The sequence below is a fragment of the Dipteris shenzhenensis genome, chromosome 3 (genome assembly GCF_047967505.1).
Source record: "Dipteris shenzhenensis isolate YYH24624 ecotype China chromosome 3, Dip_SZ_1.0, whole genome shotgun sequence".
NCBI classification, from domain to species: domain Eukaryota; kingdom Viridiplantae; phylum Streptophyta; class Polypodiopsida; order Gleicheniales; family Dipteridaceae; genus Dipteris; species Dipteris shenzhenensis.
The window spans coordinates 31,926,424-31,940,067 of NC_141598.1; the positions used below are offsets into that span (position 1 = coordinate 31,926,424).

The window sequence follows — 13,644 nt, forward strand, 5'->3', positions numbered from 1 at the left end:
GATGCTCATCTAGTGGTATTTTCTGCCCTTCTTCTTGTCTTCAAATAATTGGTAGGATGTTCGTTCTTCTATAACCCACTTCAATGTCTCCTTACACTCTTTTGGAGTCTCAAATGCAACATTTGACAATATGTCCTTTTCAAATTGGACCCATAAATCTTTCACAACTTCCTCATTCCCTAGAACAAAGCACAAAGTGTTGTTCATAATGCAAATGATTACCCTCTCTAGCTTGTTCCTTTTGACCAATTGAGCTTCATCCATGTTGATAGGAGCTTACCATTGCACTCTATTACATGAACAAGAATCTTGTGAGGCCAAACTAAGAAATGTACAACAAAAAGATATGAGTTGTGTTTACCATCTTCTCTCATACTGAAGAATTTGACCATGGCACTCTACACATTTTTGAACATCCAAGTAAACATTATTCAAGCCATTCATTTCAAGTGATCGAATATTAGACCACTTTTGACAATGCCAATTCATTGTGCCAATGACACAATGGTATCTTACAAGCATTGATCTCGCAAGATTGTTTGTTCCCTATCAAGCAAGAATTATAGAGCAAGGAGTATGAAGTGGCATTATAGACTTCATGAAATTTACTGCAATAATAGAATTGATAATTTTGAATATAGATGCATATGATTCACATCTTACACCAACATCACAAGCTCCAAGCATCTCCTTTCCATCCAAAATGCCCTGGAAGTCTTTCATCACCTCTTTGGGCAAACTGTACATGTGCACCTTTGTGTCTTGGGTCCTTTAGCATTGCAAGGATGTGAGATCGCTTCAAGAAAGCTATGAAGTGTCAATATCACTGATCTCCATTGATCCCATCATATGCTCCATGAATATCCTAAAGAAGAGAAAAGTCAATTTGTTACAAGAAACAAATTAAGATCATATATGTTGCAAATATAATGTTTTATGGGAAGAATTTGCATCAATTTGGTAGCCCAAATTCTCTTCTTTTGAGAACTACTAGTGCATCCATAGGTGGAGATGTCTTTACCTATCCTTGAACATGAAAGGTGTTTCCTTGATGTTCTACACTCATCTTGTCATCTTTTCCCATTCCTTCTCCAAGGACGCTTGAATCTGTGAATGTATATGTCTTTCCAAAGATCTTTTTCTATCATCTACTTTCAAGAGTGACTCTTGAAATCCCTCTCTCTCCAAGGCCAACACAATTTCTTTGACATGGAGATCCTTGTTCTCCAACCAAAGATGTTCTATGAATTGTTGCATTGCAACAATTGTACATTCCAAATTGCTGATCCTTTTGCTTCTGGGTCATTCATTAACCACACCAAAATGGGGTACACTATTCTTAGTGGCCAGTAGCAGCATGCTTTTCTTGATGCTATTGGATGCCACACACTACCATGGCAAGGTGTTCAGACTTTTGGGAATCCCTATGGGATCAGTATGAAAGATAGGTGGAACTGGGTTCTGGACTGTTTTTGCACTAAATTAGAGAAGTGGAAGGGATTCCAAGCTAATCTTGTAGGCATAAGGATGGTCCTTAATCATTGCTTATACCCTATCACTATTTTTTATTTATCCTACTGGCACCCAGTAGCAGCAAGGGCCTAGCTCAAGTGATCTCCAAGTGTAGGTTCTTTCTATGGGGCCGTAGCTCTAGGATACCCAAAGTAAAGTGGGACTTTTGCACCAGGCCTAAGGCCAAAGGAGGCCTTGGGGTAGTAAATATATACATCTCTCTTCTACTAAGCTAGCTACCACATGCATTATCAAAGCTTTAATTCGGCTACAGGATTGGGCTCAACTCCTTGCTAGAATTTTTTTGTAGGTTTGACCCTTTGTGGGAGAGAAAGGGGAAACACTTCCCTACACTGTCTACAGTTTTCAACCCAAAACCCTGCATTTCTAAAGGCAACTAGCTGTGGAAGTCTTTGTCAACTGCCTTAAGGCAATTAAATCCTAGCTCAGACTTTGGTATTTCATGGCCTTGGACTCCATATGGGTAGCTGATGTGCATAGGTCTTCTCCCTTAAAGCATGAGGATTTCAACACAACTTTGCCCTCTTCAAGAAAGGTCTACAGTGTTGGGGCCAATTGTGGCAGAGAGAACAGAGGAGATGGAAAGCGTGGGTTGAAATCAAAAGGGAATTCCATCTCTCTAATCATCATTCCAGGTTAATAAGGGAGCGAGTGGCATTGTGGGAGGCTAACGTTCAATGGAAATGAGGAGCAGTACTTATTTATGACTATGAGTTTAGTTGGGTATACTCCTCTCTCCTACTTCCTATCCCAACTCCTTTTGATAGACATTGAAGAGGTTTATAGGACTCTAAATGTCAGATGGAACTTACATGATAGTCAAACCTGCTGGAAGGGTAGATCCCTCAAGATTTGGCACAAGGATATCCCTGAAAAAATGTCTATCCTTCTTTGGCTCATTCTTCATAAGGTTGTGTGGACCAAAGTCTAAGGGAATGTTCAGTGTGTAGGCGATGCCCAGGGTCCCAAGAAGACCCTTTTCATTTGTTTGTTGCTTGCCCTTAGGCTAGTAAGGTTTGGAAAACCACACAGATTTTAGTAGGGGGGCCTATAAATTGGAAATCTATCTTGTTGGATGATGCAATAAAAGTCAAGTAGGGTATTTGGACAACTACTAGGGTGCACACGCTATGGTTCATTTGGCTTGCACAAAACACTTTTCAATTTAAACAAGAAGTACAAAATGCTGAAGTTGGAATGGCTGATAGGAAAGGACCAAATTAGCTCAAGTTATCCAACTGTACAACCAGGGTCAAGACAACTTTGTGAGGATATCAAAGAGCATGAGGATGAGTACGAGAGCATCCACCATGCAATGTCCTTTAAAGGGAATTTTGGAATCCGTATCAAAATCCAATCGACTTATCGGATGTCTACCAGATGTCTACTAGAGATATGTTGCCAGTTTGTGTTTTGTTAGCTTCTCAAATACTGCCATCCCATGTTCTGCTACTAGGGCTATGCTACCATCCCATGTTTTGTTGCCTACCTTGTTCAATTGCCTTCCAGTAATTTGATGCCTGCTTGTGTTCTATGTACTGCCTATATGGTTACTATGGTTACTCCACATGATTCTTCATCAGTTGTATCTTTTGATGTTTTGCTACAGCTAAACCTCTATAGAAGATTGAGATGTAACAGGAATGGCATGTATATATTTTTTTGATAATATCACTTTTTTTTGCTTTTAAAAAAAAAACCCCAAATCTATGAGTTGTTCTTTATTTGCTTTTTTTGATAATGTCACTTTTTTTTTCTTTTAAAGAAAAAACCCCAAACCTATGAGTTATTGTTCTTAGGCTCTTTATAATTCGTTTGACTGAAAAAGCCCAAAAATAAATAAAAAATCATGGATTGTATGCAATGGAGGGGTCTCTTCTATGGAAGGGTCTACAAGATACAAGTTGCCTTCCATCCAAAGGTCAATATGCTTCTTCCCTTACAAGTGAAGCTTGTGGCAGTCACTTTTAACAACTCTCCTACCCCTCAAACTGTGTGCGCTTGTATATCAAGGCTCCAACTGTAAGTTCAAATGGTACTTATTTGGGATGAGAATGGGCAAGATGAGGTTAAGGGCAATAGGTCAAGCCTAGAGGAATCATGTAGAAGAGTGGAGGAAGGAACACTATGAATGGTAAAAAAAGATCAATGTAATTGTGTTTGATATCAATGGGTGTAATATGATGTGGCATGGATAATATAAAATAGGAGAAATATGGATCCATGGTCGAGGTGGAAGCTTACTCATGTGCCAACCTCTCCATGTGAATTGCCCCTTGTGTGCATTGAATAGGATGGTTGTGCTCGGATGAGTTGGTAAGCATCTTTGTTCTAACCCTCCACTTGCCCTCATAGATACTTGTGTGCAATTTAAAATAGGAGAAGGTCCAAGGAGGTGAGTCGTTCACTCTTGACTTAGGAGATAGCATCTTGGAAAATGGAGCTTATGGGTTGAAGATGTCCACCTGGAAGATACCACCTCCCACCTTGTGCATGTGTGATTCCAATTAATGAAGAGAGAATTGGCTTACTAAGGGTATGTGAGTAAGAAAGGGGATGCTCCCATTGCATACACCTTTCATTGTTCATATCTCATTGCTTGTATATGCCATGTTCTCTCCAATCAAGCTATGAAGACTCTTCTCCTTTCCTCGTGGTATCTCTCTTTCTTTGTCCATTTCTTGCCATAGCTTTTACCATTTCCTCCCCATGTGTGTATCTCTCCCACTTGTCATCCTCTAATTGAATCTCTCCTTCCTTTGCCTCCTTTGGTTATCCCTTGTTAATGTGTTTATACAGATTGCAAGAGGAGACATGGTGTGATGGGGAGATTATTCTACATGGTCATTTTGTAAGAATTCTTGAGTCTTTTTAGCCAAAAGAGGATAGAAGCAAGCACAAGGGAAGATGAGGGGTTGTTGCATAGAAGAGCACATGCTACACTTCTACAAAACAAGGCAATAAGTAAAGAGAAAAAATGTAGCAGTGGTGTGAAAAAGATAAGGCACCAAATAATGGTGGTGGACAAGTAAGCAACATGAGTAAAGTAGCACTAGTGAGGACATCAAGTGCAAGAGTCAATAAATGATTTTGTAAGTGGGGAGTGCTTATGTAGTTAGAGTCCTTAAGAGGATCTCAAAGTGATGTTTTTCGTTTGGAAGTTGCTTGGAAGTGTGCACACATTGATAGGAAAGCAAGTGCAAGAGTCAATAAATGACTTTGAGCACTAGTGAGTAAAGCAAGTGAAAGAGTCAATAAATGATTTTTTAGGGGGGAGTGGTATTGTGGTTGGAGTCATTACGAGGATCTCAATTGTTTGGCACTTACTTTGAAGTGTGCACACGTTGTCTTTCGATAGCTTCTTTTCCTTCTTTTGATATAGGATGACCTTATCCTCCTTTTCCTTGTCATCATGTTTTTTAACACGAGTGTTGTTGCTTTCTAGTTAAAGAATAAAGAAAAAGAATAAATTTTGTCCATTGAAGCCATGATTGGTAAGAACTAGCATATCAGGGTAGGGCGTGGAGGACAAGATGATGTGTTTGAAAGAAAAGAAACTGATAAGGTAGGACTTAGCATTTGTGATGGGTGAAGTAATCAAAGGCTAGTATTGACATGATTCAACTTTATATGTATACATACACACATACCTACATATACATATGCATATGCGTATGCATATACATATACATATACATATACACATACACATACACATACACATACACATACATATACGTATACGTATACATATATGCATACCTATACCTATACATATACATATACATATACATATGCATATGCATAGCATATGCATTTACCTGTACATATACATATACATACACATTATTGAGAGTGACATGACTAAAAGATCATGATTAATCCACCATTGGATCTCAGAAACTTTAGTGAGGTCATTTTGGTGGGCAGAGTTGATGGTCCCTTCATTTTTATTGATTGTGTAACCCACCCACCATTGTAATCCTACCACATTCCATGTAAGCACAATGGAGTCAACTTGATTGTTGGCCTCTAAGGCATGACTTTGCTTTTCATATCTTTGAAAAGCACTAGAGTTGACTTGTAGCTAACATGACAAATAGTAGTTTTGATGAGATGTAACGGCGTAAGGTCACAATCCTTAGTCCACTAGTTTGTCTACATTTAAGTACCAGCCTATGGTGAGCATGGGATATTGAGGTGAGAAGGGACAAGTAAGGATGATATCACTTACTTTATCTCAAGTGAATCAGGGTTCTAGTTGGCAAGGCCAATAGAGGAATGGGACAATTTCTTAACCTAAACAATGGACACCTATCTTTAGGATCGTGAAAGAAGTGCAAGTAGGGCAAACTTGTTTGGCCTTTTGCTCCCTTTGGAGAGGGTGGGAGTGTTTATTGCCCTTCCTTTATAGACTAGTGGGATAAATAATAATGATTTAATAAAAGTAGTGAAGAGCCATGAGGAGGCCGTTCCTGCGACTGCGTAGTAGCAATCCTTTTGTGAAAGTACAACAAGACGGATGGGTGCATGCAAGCACTACCCTTCAACGTCCAACATTGAACGCAGATGAAGCTGCGTGAGAAGATTGTTGCATGGACTCCAAGTAGTTTGAGAGTACTCAAGTGAGAACTAGTTCTATGGGTGGCACGTGTAGAGTAACCCAATTCAAAGGAAAAGTGAATTGATGCTATAGCCCGCCCCTTTTAGGGGCAGTGCTAACAAACTCAGAGGTAAAGATGATGGCAACATCATATGTGTTGATTGTCTGATGTTGATTGGGCACAGGGGAGATCTCCACGGTCCAAGGGAAGTGACTGGGCACTGGGGGAGAGGCCGAGCGCGCTGGGTGCCCGGCCACGACCCGAACACAAGAAGGGCCACTTCCCCGACCCAAAGCTCACGAGAAGGGCCACTTCTCCGACCCAAAGTTCATCTATAAAGCTTTGGTGGCCGCCTTAATTCCGTCTTCTTCAAGCTTCATCTTCCTAGTTTGTCAATCGACTGGAGTCTTTCTTGGAATTCAAGCTTTCCGTTCCTCTTAGAATTCGACTATCGCCTTTCCGGATTTTCATTTACCCCGAATCGTATCACCGTTTGATTTGCCAAGGTTTGTAATCATTGCGTTTTCGCTGTACCCTTTGAGAGTTTGGGACTTTGTCGTGCTCGTTTTGCCAATCCAGCAATTGTTCTACGTCTTTAATTTTGATTTTCCGCCAGAGGACATGTAGGAAATAGTGCTAGATTTGGCGACTTAGATCGTGGGGATTGAAATGAATATGTCCGTGTGCACTTCTACGGGTCTTTCCATTAGACTAGCGGGGGTGGATGAGACCATAAGCACATTTTGGAGTTTTAGATATGTGAGGGTATTCTCTTGTCATTATAGCACATCCGAGAACGCTCTAATTTAGAAATCGTCTGCACACTTCCAATGCCAATGTCTCAATTTCTTCAGCTACGGAACGAATGCTATACATCGAGGTGTACTATTCCGATTGATGGACTAAGATTCTTTCCAAATTTTGCAGAGAAATTCAGGTTTGGGATGGACATAGCACTACATGTGGAAGATCCAGTTACGTCAAATCCACGTCTTGCAGGAACATTTGACGTGTATAACAACATTGTGGTAGAGTCCCTCCTCCTTTGATTTGAGTTAACCGTCATTGTGTGGGTTGAGCTCTTCAAGGGAATCAGAACTTGGTTTGGAAAGAATATATTTTGCACGTGCATTGTGTGCCGGTTTTCCCTCAGAGGATCCTGCCTCTGTTTCAATGTCTTTTGCAAAAGTGTTAAGCAGCCTCATATTTGTCAATTCCTAATAGTGTCTTTAATATGAACACTGTTTTCTCCAGAATTCGGTATTTTTTTGAATCTTTTGGAGAGAGTATTAAAATTGTCGGTGGCCTCCGTTTGGCTAATGTCATCTTTCACAAGATGCATATCTTCAAAGAAATAGATGTGTGTTAGTGAAGCTGTGGTGCACAAAAACCGCTCGTGTTCATCCGCATACTTCTTTGACTTGGCGTGCATGTCTTGCATGCGGCCACTTGCATCCCCATCTTCTCGAGCTCCTCTCTTGCTTACTCATAGTTAATAGCCATGCCTCTTATTGTTCAATTCATGCCAACTTTGCATCCATGCATGGCCTTAAATGGGCTTGTTCCAATTGCTTGGTGCTACACTTGATAAATGCATGGACACTTCCACACATAAAAAACTAGCTTTCAAAAATTAAAGCATGCAATGGGTCAGTTTCCCCAGTTGAGCTTGGACTGGTTGGCTGTCCAATGGTTCCGTTGCATTGGTCTTGACGGAGACAGGAGCAAATGTCCAATCTTGCTTTTCGTTTGCTTCCCGGGCTTCACGATCCCGTTGCTCTTTGGCTTCTTGGATAGCACAATCCTCATGTTCTGCACTATACTGACATGACAGGCAGCAGACTGCCACATGTCAGTCTATACCTGCACATGCTACAGCCCATGGGGCTGATATGGCATTCTGCCCATATATGCTCCTACTGGTGCCTGTCTGGTGTTGCTGCAATTGCTGTTGCTGATGTGGATTGCTGCTGGCTGCCATGTGTCTTGTGGACTGTCCACTCGTAATTTGAGGGACTATTATTGTCCATGAGCTTATGAAGGGAAATCTGGCCTAAGAAAAGGATATATGTCATGGGGACGTGATGGCGAAGTGATTAAACTAACCGCCATTGAATTTGGCCTAGGGGTGCCAGGTCAGGGGCATTAATTAATGTCGTGCAACAGGTGCAACTCCTAGTGCTATTAGCTTGGTCCTATTCTCTAGGGTCACTGGTTCTAAACACTAGGGTCACAACTTAAAAAGTGACCCCTAGGGGCATTAAATTCCCACGTCCAATTTGCCATGTGTCCTGAGTGTGTGCATGCTTGGGCTCTATGCTTGACTTGTGGTGCCTGTGTGTCCCATCTGGAAGCACCTGGAAGGTCTTGGAGCCCTTCCCTATCCTACCCTATTGTTGTGGGTCTTCTTCCCTACCACAGGAGTCTTTTGGAGAAGGTGGCAGATTTTTGCAGCTCTCCCCTTGCTGGCTGAAGACGTTTTTGGTGATTTCTCCGTGACAGATCTTTTCCCATTGGTGTTTCCTGCTGTTGGCATGCTCCTTGGGCCTGGGCGTCTCTATTTTGGGCCTTTTCTGAAGCTTTTCTCGACATTCTTCGCAACATAATGCTTCCTTTTCATTGTTTGAGGCCATATTCTTCTATGTTTTCTGTACTTTTGGGACAGCAAACATGATAGTTTGGTGTTTCAAGAGGGGATGTCACGGGGATGTGATGGCGAAGTGATTAAACTAACCGCCACTGAATTTGGCCTAGGGGTGCCAGGCCAGGGGCATTAATTAATGTCTAAAGGGTACCTACTATTGAATGTGCAACAAGTGCAACTCCTAGTGCTATTAACTTGGTCCTAGATTCTCTAGGGTCATTGGTTTTGTTCACTAGGGTCATGTTTTAAAAATTGACCCACTAGAGGTCCTATTTACTAGGGTCACTGGTTCTACACACTAGGGTCATGACTTAAAAAGTGACCCCCTAGGGGCATTAAATTCCCACGTCCAATTTGCCATGTGTCCTGAGTGTGTGCATGCTTGGGCTCTATGCTCGACTTGTGGTGCCTGTGTGTCCCATCTGGAAGCACCTGGAAGGTCATGGAGCCCTTCCCTATCCTACCTTGCTGTTGTGGGTCTTCTTCCCTACCACAGGGGTCTTTTGGAGAAGATGGTGAATTTTTGCAGCTCTCCCCTTGCTGGCTGAAGACTTTTTTGGTGATTTCTCCACGACAGATCTTCTCCCATTGGTGTTTCTTGCTGCTGGCATGCTCCCTAGGCCTGGGCGTCTCTATTTTGGGCCTTTTTAGAAGCTTTTCTCGACATTTTGCGCGACAGAATGCTTCCTTTTCATTGTCTGATGCCATATTCATGATCGCCTATCTCCTGGCTCCTGTCTGGTGCTATGCGCACTGAATTCTGAAGTTGCCACGGGCTGGAATCCTCACTTTGGTGGACGAATTCATGGCAGATTGATTGCTGGTTGCTGGGCGACTTCTCATGTGGCTTTTTTGGTGCTTGAAGGCAGTCAAGGACAGCTCCCTCCTGCCAGAGTCTGCTATCTGCTGGTCGACCATCTTTTGAGGCTGTTTCGAGCTGAAACAGGCTCCATTTGCTGGCCGAACTCGTCTTCTTCTTCTGCTTTGTGCAACTGCTGCTCTTGCTGAGTTTTGGAAGGTTGGATGCCCTGCCATTGGCCTGGAAGAGGATTGGGACACTAGTTGTGATACTTTCTTCCTGGGGGTGCAGTGGCAAGCCTTGGGCTCAGTAATGGCTTTGATTGGTGTGGATGTATTGCTTGGCATGATGTTGGGTTGCTCTGCTTGTGATATGCATGGCTACTGAAGGGAACCAAGAGAATAGCACTGGGAGTTGTTTACTAGCACAGCCACGGGTTGGCATTGTACTGGGTTGCACCTGCGGGTGAGTTCAAGAAGGGAGTCCCTTGTATTTGAACTAACCAGTGAATAAATAAATACCGCAAGGGGCGCCAAGTGTTGGGCCAATAGGTGTCACTGTGTATGCTATTAAGTAGGGGCATTCTAGCGTCCCTTGTTTGTATGGTTCAGTGATGCTATGCTGTGAAATTGTATGCTCTAAGTATTGTGTGTGGGCAATGGCAATGGTACATGTTGGCTGTATTTTGGTGTTGTGAGATAATAATGTCAGACATACTGCCCTTTGTCAGTCAAAGGCCGGTTACAATATACAACTGGCTTTGACACAGTCACCTTCATAAATATGTGATCCCTTTAGTTAACTTTACTTCATGTTGCACCAATCCGACTTTCATCTCATGCAATACACATGTTCCCCAATGTCCCTGGCTCAATTCAAGTTGCACAAATGTTGAAATGTATTGCACATCTTTGTAGGTAGCATGTGACACTGTTGCTCACATAGCACTAGTATGCAGGATGCTAGGTGTCCTACTTGTTCCTGTAGTCCTAATTGTCCTTAGCAAGACAGTCATTTCAGTTGTAACCTTGGTTCCGAGGGATAGGGTGTGGCGAGTTTCTTTCCTCAATTATTCCTCCAGCTGATTTTCTCCTTGTATGCCCTGGAAAGCCGTAGATATGGTATGGATACATGCACCCTTACCTCTACCAGATGGAAGTGTTGGTGCATACCCACATGGCAGTGCATTGATATATATAATATGGAAAGTCATGATATGGATACATGCACACTTACCTCTACCACATGGCAGTGCGTTGGTGCATGCCCAGATATGTCAAGCCGAGTGGTGATGGAGTCCTGTTGTAAGGGTCAGGGCTAACAGTGTCAACAGTTTCACTATACCTAACATCCCTCCCACTATCTTACATTGATATAGCAGCTCTTTCCCCAGTCCTAGTGTTCTTTACCAAAGAAGCTCCATGTGTAAGATACCTTGAACGAAAACAGCACAATCTATGCTTTTTCTGGAGCATGAATGAACTATATTTTAAGGAAAGAGAAGCTCGGCAAGTCTTGAGCCACGTGGAACAACAACCAAACTATTTTGGCAAACCAAGCTGCGAGATATCCTCAGACAGTAGCAAACCTGAACCATGAGACTATTACTATTTTATGCTATACCTGCTACTTTTGTGGGCTGTTTACCACCCAAAAGGAGGATGGACCATGCCATAAGAGTTTGAGAAAAGTCTAAGGATTTCCAGGGTATACATAGAGAAAATCAGCTGGAGGAATAAAGAACCTCGCTACGCCCTAGACTCAAACTGGTAGCTCAGGTTCCCAGCTATCCCTGGTAACCAAAATTACATCTAGGCGTAACTGTATCATACATCATACTGCCTCGTCTGAGTACCTAAACCGTTTTTTTCTGATTTGTAGCCTCCCTCTCCTCAATGAAGAAGCGCAGATGTATGCCTTGTTGGATGTCACCCTGAGGTCTATGAACCTTGTGATGACTCATTTGCACTCGTTGATGCTCTCCTTGCTGATAGAGTGCACTTGAGAGAGCTTCAGCCAAGTTTGTGTGTGGAGGTGGGATGTGGCAGTGGCTATGTTATTACATCTCTTGCACTAATACTTGGTGATGACAAAGGCAAGGTAGAGTATCTTGCTACTGATATTAGTGTATCTTGCTACTGATATTAGTGAGGCAGCAGTGAATGTGACGTGGAGTACACTTACAGCCCACCATATCAATGCAGAAGTGATTGTTGCTGATCTTGTGTCGGGACTCAAGAAACGGCTAACTGGGGCAGTGGATGTGCTTTTATTTAACCCTCCCTATGTGCCAACTCCAGAAGAAGAGGTTGGGGTATTTGGGATTACATCAACGTGGGCTGGTGTCGGACAGTCATTGATTGCATGCTAGCAATAGTGGAGTTGCTCATGTCAAGCAAGGGCTGGTTTTATCTTGTGACTGTAACAGCTAACAACCCGGGAGAGATTTGCCAAATAAGGAGGCAGAAGGGCTTCGTATCAAGGATTGTCATCCAGCGCTACACACAGGAGGAGAGTCTACATGTGTTGAAATTTTGGACAGAAGCAGTGAATAGCTCATCAGACTCTACGTCCCCTACCTCTCGCTCATCCTTTCTGCAAGAATCTTTCTCTCAACGGTTGTCACGCTTTGTAACCTTAAAATAATGCCATTCTAGCAGTGTACAATAGGCTCCATTATCGAATCACAAGCTACTTTTTTTGCAATTATGAAAAGGCAATTCCTTAGGATGATCTATGAAAGGAGTTTGAAAGGCCATGGCTCCACACCTATAGCTCTCAATTTTGCCTCATGTCTTGCTATGTAATACCAATCTCCAACTAGGGAGGCAAAGCAACAAACGCCAATTTCTAAACAAACGCCAATTTCTACAAGTAGCTAAGATGGAAAACTAAGCAATACCAATCTCCACCCAAGGAAGCAAAGAAACAACACCAATCTCTATGAGTAGTGAAGATAGAGAACTAAAGGCATATCTCACTATTAGCCAAGCAAAGCGAAAAGGACAAAAGGGCAAGAGCTACAACTAATAAAACACTAAGACTAGGGACACTAAAACAAAGATCAAGTAAATAAAATATGATCGAGAGGAAATAGTAAACATGCTATGAGATATATAATATGATAAAACAAAGCAGCATGCTCCAAAACTACAAGCCACCATTCAATCCTAGTCCGCAAGATTCATCCACAAACAAAGAAAAAGCAGTAGAAGGAGAGACATGCACTACAAACCATACCCAATCACCTCTTCATATTCAAGAAGCAAGCTAGTTACGAAAAAGGAAGCTTGTGATAACAATAATGTGAGATCCTTAGATACAAAGAGAAAATCTTCAACTATACCAACCATGATACGCCACAAGAAATCACACTGCCACCTAAGTGAAGATCTATAGGGTATTACAATAGAGAAGTTACACAATTATGGTACATCTATGTCATATAGAGCATGCAACTACTAGCATAGGTAAAACAAAGAGCCAAGTAAGAGATAGGGACAATTATGAGAGATCTCTGGTAAAGAAGCACACCTCAAAACATATTTAACTCACCGCGAAAGAGCAACTAAACAATGAAGCGCCGTCACAAAACCCTGATTAGAAAGGCAAAGAATTGTGAAACAATCAAAGTTCATGATTAACCCAACCACCTTCATATCAAACCTATCCCTTAGACAAGATGACGTGCAAGCTAAAACAACACCCATACTTGCAAACACAACAGTAAGTTAAATAACAGCTATTAATGACCTCAACTAGAAACTGAGTAGCAATGAACATCCTCGACTAGCAAATGACCCCTTTGATTGTTGGCTTAAGCAAGTGAGACTATAACTAACCAAGAAATGGAATGAATCCACTTGGAATAAAGACCATTACACCTGGTACAATATGTGGCTGTATCTTAAACTCAAGAGCTAGTGATATCTTATGTGTCATCATAAACTTAAAAGATAGTGATATAAATATGTGTTTAGGAAATGAGTCCCTTTTAACTCTAAACTTTAAAAGGCATCCAAAATAGCAAGTAACGTTTTCAAAGATGAAACCAAGCTATGCTT

General features: G+C 41.9%; 1 pseudogene across 1 annotated transcript; it reads left to right on the forward strand.

Moving 5' to 3' along the window:
• Positions 1 to 6,523: 6,523 nt before the first annotated feature.
• Positions 6,524 to 12,289, forward strand: LOC147903665 (uncharacterized; annotated as a pseudogene). Its single transcript, XR_015540783.1, has 3 exons — positions 6,524 to 6,643; positions 7,075 to 7,165; positions 11,462 to 12,289. The product of XR_015540783.1 is annotated as an uncharacterized LOC147903665 (transcript).
• The last annotated feature ends 1,355 nt before the right edge of the window (positions 12,290 to 13,644 follow it).